Raw genomic sequence first — 11,786 nt, 5'->3', positions numbered from 1 at the left:
CAAAATATTTTCTATCAATTTAATTAATCTTTATGCTTGATGCAGAGAGCACATCATGCTAGATTGGCATGAACAAGAGCATGAGGACGTGGATGCTGCCACATGGAATCATCAGCCTTCACTTGATGCTTTGAGGGCGTGCGGATTGGACAAATTCTGGTCCATTCGTGGCATGAGGGCTCAGGTGGATTTCTTACAATGGCTGGTTGACAGATGGAGCATACAGGACCAATGTTTCTTCATTGGCGGCCACCAGCTTGAAATCGATCCGGTGGACATATATTTATTTACTGGTTTACGCAAGAGAGGTGAAGACTTGACTCTGCACGGGACTAGGCCAGGTGGCCAGTCTGTCGATAGCCTCCAGCTAGAGTACTGCAACAGCCAGGCTAGAGACAAAGGGATAGACATAAAGGCGATATCCCATCCTGAACTCATGGTGATTGAGTTTACTGTCACCAGACTTTGCGGAGCTGCCGCATTACATATTTCCACCGGATCCCAGATGCGTATGGCAGTTGATTGCTTTCGAGGCACCATCTTCAACTGGTGTGATGTCGTGTTGGCCAATGTGAAAGGCCAACTGACGAGGGCCAAGAATGGATGACTAAAGACCTTTGGTTATGGGGCTTTGGTCGTGAGTTTTGGCCTGGAGAGGGTTCCTATGCTGATCCCACAGCACCTTACTATTGGAGCTGGGCTTCCTCGAGAGCCCAAACTGATGCGATGGGTCGCAATCATGGCCCGTCACCCGGACGAGAGGACAGAGGTTGCTTGCTTCAAACCTGAGTATTTCCAATGGTTGGAAAACCAGGTCTTTTCCATTCAAGACTTCCCTTACGCTGGGATAGATTTTCGTGGTGACCCAGACATGGCTCTTCCACTAGGAGAGCAGTGGGACGAGTCAGGTAAAATCCTTTCCAACATTTTCCTATTTTATATTATATTTTTTTATTTTTCCATCGTCTCAAAACTGATAGTAAAAATTTTAAAATGCAGATGTGGGTCCACAGCGACCAGCCGCTCTCTGGCCTTTTGAAAGGAAACAACCAGTTGCACCCACGCCAGCCCAACAGTACGAGTCAGCAGAGGTTTTGGCCGAGTCGGAGGGTCATCTCGAGCGCTTGACAGGAGATATTCCTGAGACCACTATAGACGACATTCCTCGTCGACTTCAGCGCTATGTGATTGGAGTCCCGGGACCTTTTAGGAGGTTCCTTTGCAAGGTGGCCCGTGCAGTGGTTTCTTATAGAGATCATCACCAGTGATAGGATGATCACCTATTGTGGGCACATGTGACATTTTTGTTTTTTGTACTTATCATTTTTGCCGATCATAAGGTGTTTTTTCAACCTATGATCGAATACGATGTATTTTTTGACACACTCCTATATATATATATATATATATATATATATATATATATATATATATATATATATATATATATATCACTATTACCGGCTTTATCTTGTTAATCATGTTATGGAATGATTTTAAATTTACATGTATGATTATTGAAAATGTATATTTAACATTCGAGAAGCAATTGCATCTGCTAATGTATTTAAAGACCTTGGAATATGCTGATATTCAATGTAATCAAACTCATGTTCCAAGAGACGCACTCTCAAAAATAATCTTAATAACACTGGATTTCTAATGGCACACAATCTATTAAGCTGTAATACAACGAGTTCAGAATCTAACCTCACTATAAAACTCCGAATTCGAAATGAAATAGATTCAGACAATAACTCAATCACTGCACTGTACTCGGCAATGTTGTTCGTTGTTTGACCGATGCTTACCCCATGCATAGATACTAACTCTTCAGAGGGCGAATAGATAACCCAAGATGTGGAAGAGATGTTCCGTGTATTACGACAAGCACCATCAGCGAAACTAATGTATGTTTGGAGAGGCATCGACATCTGCAATATCAAGAGTAAAACCAAGATAAGTAGGAATAATGACGAAAAACACTCTCTAAGCTAAGCACATTGTTTAAACTAAAACACACCAGCTAGAAAGAAAAACTATCCTAACTAAAAAATCTCCATACCCATTCTTTTAAGCATAATACCTCTTTAAGTAACGGCCATTTCTGGGTTTACCCAAAGAGTCCCCATCAAAGTCTACCAATTCATAAGCCCCTTTGGCTAGCTTTCGCTTGACAACATAGGGACCATGCCACATAGGAACGAATTTTCCAGCGCCTAACTTATCATTAGCTTGATCATAAACTAAGAATAAATCTCCTTCCGAAAAATTTCGAGGGGTCACATTTCGATCATACTGAGCTTTCATTCGTTTTGCGTGAGTCTCGATCGCCAATGCAGCATCACGTTAATTCTCATCTAATTGAGCCAAGTATAACAAATGCTTTTCCTCTTCGGAAGTGGCTGGAAGTAATTTGATGGCCATTTGTAGTGACGAGATTTCGCATTCAATGGGTAACACGGCTTCCAAACCATAGACTAGTTGGAAAGGAGTGAACCCTGTTGATATTTTTACTGAAGTTCGGTACGCCCAAAGCACTGAAAATAGCATGTTGTGCCAATTCGACCAATGAATCCCAATGATTCGTCGGATCATGATAACTAAAACTTTGTTGATGGATTCAACCAGACCATTTGCTTGTGGATAATAAGGGGTTGAACTATCGTGACGTAAACCAAGCTGGCCTGTAAGTTCAGTCATCATAACGTTTCGAAAATGACGCCCATGATCAGTGATTATCGCTTGCAGGACACCAAACCTAGAAATTATATGATTGAACATGAAAATTGCAGTTGTCTTGCTGTCTGCCTCGAATGTAGGCATCGCCTCGGCCCACTTAGTAAAATAATCTACCGCAAGGATGATATACACATGCCCCCTGGCCGAGTGAGGGTTACATGTAATAAAATCGATACCCCATTTGGAAAAAGGACCAACGACAATTATAGGGTGGAGAGGAGCAGGTGGAGCGCGCATCTTACGATAAAAAATCTGGCAGTTGTGGCATTTTCGGACTGCCGTAATACAATCTTCAAATAAATACAGCCAGAAGTAGCCAGCACGCAATATCTTTTGGGTTGTGGCAAACCCAGACATATGACCGCCACATGCTCCAGAGTGACAGTCATTTAGAACCCTTTCAGCTTCCTCGTGAGTTAAGCAACGTTGAAAAATAGAGTCCGCCCCACGACGATCAAGAGTATCCCCGATTATCTTGAATTGTTGGGATTGGAATCAAATTTTTCGACGTTCTGACCTTGGAATTTCTAGCCGAAAGGATTGGGTCTAGAGATAAACAATGATATCCCCATACCACGGATCTAAAGTGCTGATTAGAAACAAGGATTCATCCGCAATGGGCTCCTCCACCACAGTTTCTGTGTCAGCACGCGGGAAGTCACACATTAACTCCACACAAACTAAAGATTTCTTAGACTTAGATTTCTCAAACTCCAAGTCGAACTCTTGTAGGATAACGATCCATTTAGAGTACTTGCCCCCTAGCAATTGTTTGGTCAAAATGTAGATCATAGGGTTGCAATCCGAAATCACCATAGTTTTACGTAGAAGAATGTAGTGACAGAAACGTTGGATAGCTTGCACAGCTGCCAATGCCAATTTCTCCACATGCGAGTATTTTAGCTCAATTGGATTTAGAGTGCGACTGAGGTAATATATCACATGTTCCATTCCTAATTCATCTTCCTGAACTAAGACCATTCCAATGGTGGAATGAGAGGCGGCGAGATACAAGAAGTAATCCTGGTTGTAGTTGGGAGGATGCAACAACGGTGCATGGGTCAACGTGTGTTTCAGTGCATCAAAAGATTTTTGAGCTATCTCATCCCAATAGAATTGAATGTTTTGCTTCAACAACCGGGTAAAACCCTTTGTAACCTCGGCGTAGTTAGGAATGAATCGTCGTAAAAAGTTTGATTTCCCCTACAAACTTTAGTGTTGGCGAAGACTCGAAGGAGGAGGCAATTTGATGATAGCTTCGACCTTCGAGGGATCAACGTGAATGCCAGCTTTCGAAACTACAAACCCCAGAAATCGACCCGTTTCTATACAAAAGACACATTTGTGTGGGTTCAACCAAATCCGATAATGCCTACACCTCATAAAGATTGCTCGTAAATGGACGAGGTGATCAGCTTGATGTAATGAATGAGTAGGAAAGTCATCGAGATACGGTTGCACAATGTGCTTGATGTCATGAAACGCATGAGACATCGCCCTTTGAAAAGTTGCTCCGACATTCTTAAGCCCAAAAGGTAATTTACAATAAGCAAATGTCCCCCATGGACAAATGAAAGCCGTTTTTGGTTTATCGGCAGGTAGAATATTGATTTGATTGTATCCGGAAAAACCGTCCATGAAGGAAAATAATTTGCTGCCGGCACAATCATCAATGATTTGATCGATATAGGGAGTTGGGTAATTGTCCTTTGGACAGGCTCGATTAATGTCCCTATAATCGATGCATATTCTTATTGTTCCCTACTTTTTGTTAACCGGAACAATATTCGATACCTAATCCGTTAAAGGGATCGGATAAATGAAACCTACTTTCAATAGTTTTTCAACTTCTCCTTTAATTGCAGCAGCTTTGCGTGGGTGAATCTGACGCAAACGTTGCCGGATGGGTTTAGCGTCCGGGTAAGTCTTGATCTCATGAAAAACAATCGCGGGATCAATTCCTAGCATTTCCTCATAGGACTAGGCAAACACGTCACGTAATTCTTGAAATAGGGCTTTATATAATTGAATTTCGTTGTCTGTACACGAGGCACCTATATGAACGTTTTCAACAATTCCGGGCTTAACCGAAATGTCAATAGGAATAGTTCGAGAGATGTTCCCCAAATTTAACTCTAAATCAGGATGTTTCATTGGATTCTAAGGTTCCTTGATGTATTCAGTTGTAAAAATTGATGAGAAATCATTTTCAAAACGATCATCCTCAGGTAAAAATGAAGATCTGTGATGGAGATCTTCCCATGGTAAATCATCTACACACAGAGTTTCACGAATTTGCTCATCAAAGTGAACAAGTTTAGAAAACATATTTAAATCCGAGGTTGATGTGAAGAGTGATTTCTCACGGACCACATTCATTAAGTCATTTTTGGTTGAAAACGAGTCAGCAAACGATTGCACAGCTTCATAGGCAATTTCATATGGACTCAAAGGCATGGAATCACCAAATGAGTCTATCTCATATTCATAAGGAATGATCTAAGGATCATCATAAACAATGGTGTTTAATGTAATCATATGAATGGTTGCAAATGAAGATGATGCATTGATTGGAGGAAAAGGAAAAGTTCCCAGTAAACCGACATCTCTAACTAATCCTACTCCAACATCCTTATATGGGATAGTCGTTTTACCAACATGCTGAATACTCTCCGAAGAGGCTCGGTCAGATGAAAAGTAAGCCAGCTGGTCTATTGTAACGATCTTTCCATTGTGTGTAAATTTTATTGCTCGAAAGACCGATGAAACGACCGATGTCATAGCGTAAGACCAACTTTGACCCAAGAGAAGGTTGTAGTCTAGAGCGGCATCAACCACCTCCACATCTAGACTAACGATTTTTCCTTCAACCCCTATAGGCAAATCCTGTAGAATGCCAAAAGGATGAAACCCACGACCATCAAAGGCCTTTAGAATCGTCGGGGATTGATTTAGTGAAGGAGAACCAAGTGATCTCCAACACTGTATCGACATAATACTCGTTGAGGCTCCCTCATCAATTACAGTCCAATGAATAGGCCTGTTTTTTACTATCACTGGTATCTGGAAAGCCATTTGATGAGGCAAATGTGGTGTACTATTTTCTAGATCGAAAATTATTAGGTTTGGGTCCTGAATATCAACAGCTCCTATAACCGACAAAAGTAATTTACGTTGTGCTAGGCATGATTGCAGCACTTCCAAAGCCGACATTGCTGAGGGTGAAATAGCTAAATCCTCAACAATGTTATAATTCTGAGCCGCTCTCGCATGTGGATTGAAAACTGACTTTCGAAGTATACCCTTGGCGGGCGGTTTGATTACTAAGTCTGGATTAGGTTTCTCGATCTGTAGTGGATCAGAACCGGGAGCTGAGGTTGATGGATTAGAATGAGAAGATTCTGCTTCTTTACCGCCAAAAGGACTCTTACTACCATAATCTTGTGATCAAGTGCCAATCCTAACATGGGACATCATCAGTATAGGTTCTTCATTGGCACTCGAGGATGAACCTATCATCTTGCTGTCTTGAGCCGGAAAAGGATCCTTCAAAACAACAGGAGTTTGGGAACCCTTGACAATCATCGCAACCTCTGCACAATGAGGGCAGTCTCTTGTAAAATGTTCATCGTCACAAATGAGACAAGGATAACGAGGTTTGCGCTTTTCCTCATTGGATTCTGCCTTTTTAGGTTTCTCCTTTGAACTTTTGTTTGTTTTATTCTTCTTCTTTCCTTTCTTCTTCCCACCGGATTTTGATTTGACTGTAGATGACTCTACAATGTGAATATCGACAGAAATCTCTGCAGAGGAATATCCTGTTGGGAAATCAGGCATGGTTATGATAGGGGAAGAATTCTTGGAAGACTTCTTCTTACTTTTAGTGTTAACCGTACCGATCATACCATCGGCGGCATGAGATCTCGAAGGAGCTGCAGCGATTTGATTTGACTTGGGAAGATCGGGGATTTTTTCATGTAACGTACCTGACTGAGTATAGACCAAGTCAAGGTACTGTGCTTGAGCAATGACTTGCTCCTCAGTAACAACTCAGGCTTTAGCAACATCTTCAGTGATCTTTGGCAACAAAAATTTTACAAACCACTCAGCCAAGATCTGATCTGGAATAAATACCTTCACTAAACGGCATCGACGTCTCCACTCGTGAATATGATCTGAAATGTACATGGATGTCGATTGTTTTAGCGAAGTTAACAATTCCGTGCCATTGTCATATCGGACTGGCAACTGAAAATGAGTTAAAAACGAGGTAGCTAACTCACTAAAATTATAAAAAGTGCCTCGCGGTAACTCAATGTGCCACTTGGCCGCGAGACCAATTAGAGTGCGCTGGAAAAGTCTAAGACGGATCGAATCATCTGTGATGGAGTTAGATGCACAACAGAGGTGGTAAGTCATCACATGATTCGACGGGTCCTCTCCTGATTTACCTTCGAACTTGTGAATGTCATTGGGCAACTTATTCGGCATTGGCGGCCAAAACGGAAGATAATTAATGGGATCGTTTGTTAGGCGCGACAAGTCAGGTAAGTCCAAAGTTGCGATAAACGGTAACTGTCGATTAGGATCCCTAAAACTCTGGGTCACGAGACCAGCCCCAGGAGGAGGATATCCCGGATAACTAGGAATAGGAATCGCGTTCGGGATATTGTATCCTACCGAAAAACCAGGATTAACCAGACTGTACTGAGGTTGTTGAGGTTGTTGATAAGTGTACCCAAGATACGGTTGATACTGATAAACTAGCTGCTGGACAGCAGGACCGAATTGGTACTAACCCTGGTACGGTTGATAGGTGAATTGTGGTTGACTTGTGACGCCCGTACTTAAACCAGGTTGTCCTACAGGCATCTGAACCGAAGTTTGAATCGTAGATCCAGACGATGGTAAAGATGTCTGAGGAGTAGATATAGGAACAGTAGAAACCGGAGTTGTCGATACTCCAGAAGTAGGTGAGGTAGATTGAACAGATGTAGCGGCAGTTGTAGCAGTCGTTTGAGGCGGAGTACGAGGTGTACTAGGCCCAGGCTGAGAAACTACCGAAGGTACAGAAGTTTGAACGTTAGACTGGACTGGTTGCTGGGGTGCACCAGAAACTAACGGTTGTCCAGTTTGAGATGACAACTGTACACTTGGCTGCAACACCTATTGGGTTTGCGATGGATCCCACACGATATTCATTCTGGGGTACTGACCCATAACTGGTTGAGAATACTGAAGACCCTAACCGGGTTGAGGGTAGGATTGATAATTGAAAGGTACACTTCCCGTTCCTTGAACAAACGTTTGACCTTGGGGTGGTTGGAAACCTTGGTTCGAGTATTAACCTTGGGGTTGATACCCTTGAGGCACATACTGATACTGGGGTTGACCTTGAGGTATAAATTGATACTGGGGTTGACCTTGGGGTACATATTGAGTCTGGGCTTGACCTTGAGGAACGTATTGTCCCGTAGGTATGTACCGTCCTTGAGGTTGCCCCCCAGATGCAAATTGTGTACCTTGAGGTTTCCCCCCAGGTGTTAATTGAGGCTGCCCCCCAGGCGGTAACTGCCCACCTTGAGGTTGAGGATTGGGAATGGAACCTGACACCATAAGAATGTCTTCTATGCTCAACGGCTTTGTACCATTACTTCCAGTTAATAACCCTTGCTCAATAGGTTGAGGAGATACTCCCAAAAAAGTACCAGAAAGAGACTGATACCCAGAGGGAACAGATGGACCACCGCACAAAAAAGATTCAGGTGATTGATTAAACATGGACGATTGTCCTGCCATATTGACGGGAGTGTAAAAACCTCTAGGTGTTGAGTGATAAGGAGCACGAGGTGGTGAAAAACTTAACCTTGAGTTTTCTAAATAATTAGTCAAAGAAAGATACCAAGAACTACTCCTACGCAGACTGTAAAAAATTAATTCACGCTCCCTTAATTCAATAGTAGGTTGATTTTCAGGGATAGGGATGCCTACTTCTTCTTCTTCTGGAGCAAGTTCTTCAATATAAATCAATCCAGAAGGAAGATCTTGAGTCATTACTCTTTCTACCCTAGGTGTACCAGGACCACTAAAAGATGGAGAAACAAACCCCGATGTCGGAGTAGCAGAAAATTCACTTTCAGGCTCAGATATTTCTGGTTCTTCACCTATATCGCTAGTAGATGAAAAGCTACCAGTGATTTCGGAGACATACACTGACTGTGGATTATATTCTGCTACTGGCATTTGAAAATCTGGATGTACTATCAAAGAAGATTCTCCTTCTTCCGGTGACCCAACTCTACTGTCTCTAGGAGTTACAAGGACTTTTAAGCCTTCAAGTTGGCTCAGTACTTCCTCAGGAGGTTGGCCCCGAAGTCTATGGGACTTCCTCAGTAACTCAGCAACGTTTATAATCTCAGGAGACTGGCCCCGAAGTCTACGAGACTGTCTTGGTAATTCAGCCATAGTTAAAGACTTTTAACTACTTCACACGCAAACAAAGTAGAATCTCAATGAAAAGCACCTAAAGTCTCTAAAGAACCAAACAAATTTGAATCACACGCCTAAAGAATCTAGGAGGTCAAACACACACAAATATTAACTTTCCGGACCGAAAACACTAGTTGGTGATGAAATCCAACGTTGCAGAGTTCAGTACAGAAATGGCGGTTGGAACAGTTACCCTGGCAACCTGCTTAATGAATAGACTGGCACAAGTTCCTCCACTTAACCGTCTCGAGTGAAGTGAACCCCCCAAAAAATCCAAGTGAGTCTAGCCGACGTCTGCTCCAGGTACAGTGGGATCTTCCCACCACTGTCACCTTAGGAAGAGTCCTAAAGAATATGGCCACTAATGTTACCAACTGAGACAAATACACCTGGGGGAATAGTCTACGATCTGATACGCACGCAAGGGCAGAGTAGCAAGCTCAATCCCCTTGAAGGCTCCTTGACATAATCCAAGTTTTACCAACAAGTGACCCCAGGCTCCTCGACAATGGTTAATCCGAGGTTTACCGTTTGTAATACGTGAATATCTGGTGTCGTTCCCAATGAGGAAGGATTGATTCCCACACTGGTTCAGACACGATCTTGTGCTTCTCCTTTAAGAGGAGGTTTCCCAGAGCATAAATGCAACAATTGGATTTTTTCCCTACCACAAGATACAGCTACTTGTTTGTTTTTACTGTCTTGGAGAGTTAATTACTCTCCTACTCCAAGACACTATCCTAAGCTAATTTGGTGTATCAGAGCCCTAGAGATAAAAATGTTACTAGGTGAATTTTACTTTAAGCGTTAATTTTAGTGGTTTTTGTTTAAGTCCAAAGGTGCGGAGATGAAACTTGTGGTATGAAGACTCGACTAAAAATCACTAAAAATGCACCTAAGATGATCCAAACAATCTTTTTCTCTTCGATGAACTTCTAAACTAAGAAAGAGTTTGAGAATGCAAATACTTTGTAAACACAAATCTTTCTCAATTAAACAAATTAAAAGAAGAGCTTTTCCTTTCCAAAGCACTCAAAACAAGAGAACTAATTATTTCACAAAAATTTCCCTTTTTCGTTTCAAAGCACTCAATCACTACAAAAAAAAAACTTTTTCCAAAAGAGATTTTTTTTTATTTTGTAAATAAAACACTCAAAACTAATAAAAATATCTAACTTTGAGAGCTACAAACTATAAAAACCTATTTGAAGTCAAAGCCTACTAAAAGTCTTTTTAGAGGATGTTTTACTCAGCTAGATGTAAGCTAAGGACTAATTCATGCAGAATCACAAATCAGTCAAGAACAACCAATTTCCTTTTCTTTTTGAAAGTGAAAATCCAAGCTCTCAAACACAAGCTTTTCGAAGTTTTGAAATGAGAAAATACAAAGCGGATTTCTCAACAAGGGGAGATTTCATACATGGTCAGACTCATAAGAAGACTGGTAGATACTAAGGTGATCTGAAGTCCCTACAGCTTCTAAGCTCAGAGCCACTACACAACCAAAATGAAAAACAAACCCAACAAGCAAAACTCCTATGAATTTCACCTAAAACCCTAACACTAGCGAAATCAATCCAAGGAAAGCTTCTGACAAGTTATATGCAGGTCTGGGCAGTGGATAACAATTTCTAAATACAAACTAAGCTGACTGACAGAGGAAATTTTAGGGTTTTCAAAATTTTGACAAGGTCCGCAGGCCCACAGTTGGCACAGGTGCGGTCCCGCTCTGTGCTAAAAGCCAAGCTGCGGGTAAGTACGCACTATTTCAAACGGCTAGGGTGCGGTCCTCTCCCAAAGTTATGAAAAACGAAAAATAACCCTGGATCTACAAACTATACCCAATTTTACACACAACAAGCCAAAAACAAAAACAAAAATAGAGTTTCTCAGGTCAAAGTAAACACAAGGAAAAAAATCAAGTCCCCAGCGGAGTCGCCATTTTGTAACATGGAATAAGTCGATCTTGTGGACAAGATAGACCTTCCTAGAATCTAAAGAAGACCTAATGACAAGCAAACCAACCAGACACTATCTTTCTCTAAATATGCTTTGATAGACAATAGCAAACAAGTGTTTTTAGGGCCTACCTTAGGTCTAACGCTAGCTTGTGGATGCCCTCGCTCCTCCGATCCAAATGAGCTCCTTTTCGCGAATCTCCAAACACAAACAAGGCAAACAAATTAAATAACACCTGAAAATCCAATTGCATGAAACATATTTAACATGAAAGTCAAGGAGTCCATGAAACCACTCAGCCAAGATTTGATCCGGAATAAATACCTTCACTAAACGGTATCGACGTCTCCACTCGTGAATATGATCTGAAATGTACATGGATGTCGATTGTTTTAGCGAAGTTAACAATTCTGTGCCATTGTCATATCGGACTGGCAACTGAAAATGAGTTAAAAATGAGGTAGCTAACTGACTAAAATTATAAAAAGTGCCTCGCGCTAACTCAATGTACCACTTGGTCGCGAGACCAATTAGAGTGCGCTGGAAAAGTCTAAGACGTATCGAATCATCTGTGATGGAGTTAGATGCACACCAGA

The sequence above is a fragment of the Pinus tabuliformis genome, chromosome 4_2 (genome assembly GCF_031772625.1).
Source record: "Pinus tabuliformis cultivar Carrire ecotype Pingquan chromosome 4_2, CPIR1, whole genome shotgun sequence".
Lineage (NCBI taxonomy): Eukaryota > Viridiplantae > Streptophyta > Pinopsida > Pinales > Pinaceae > Pinus > Pinus tabuliformis.
The sequence above is the reverse complement of the archived record's forward strand: the minus strand, read 5'-3'. Positions refer to the sequence as shown.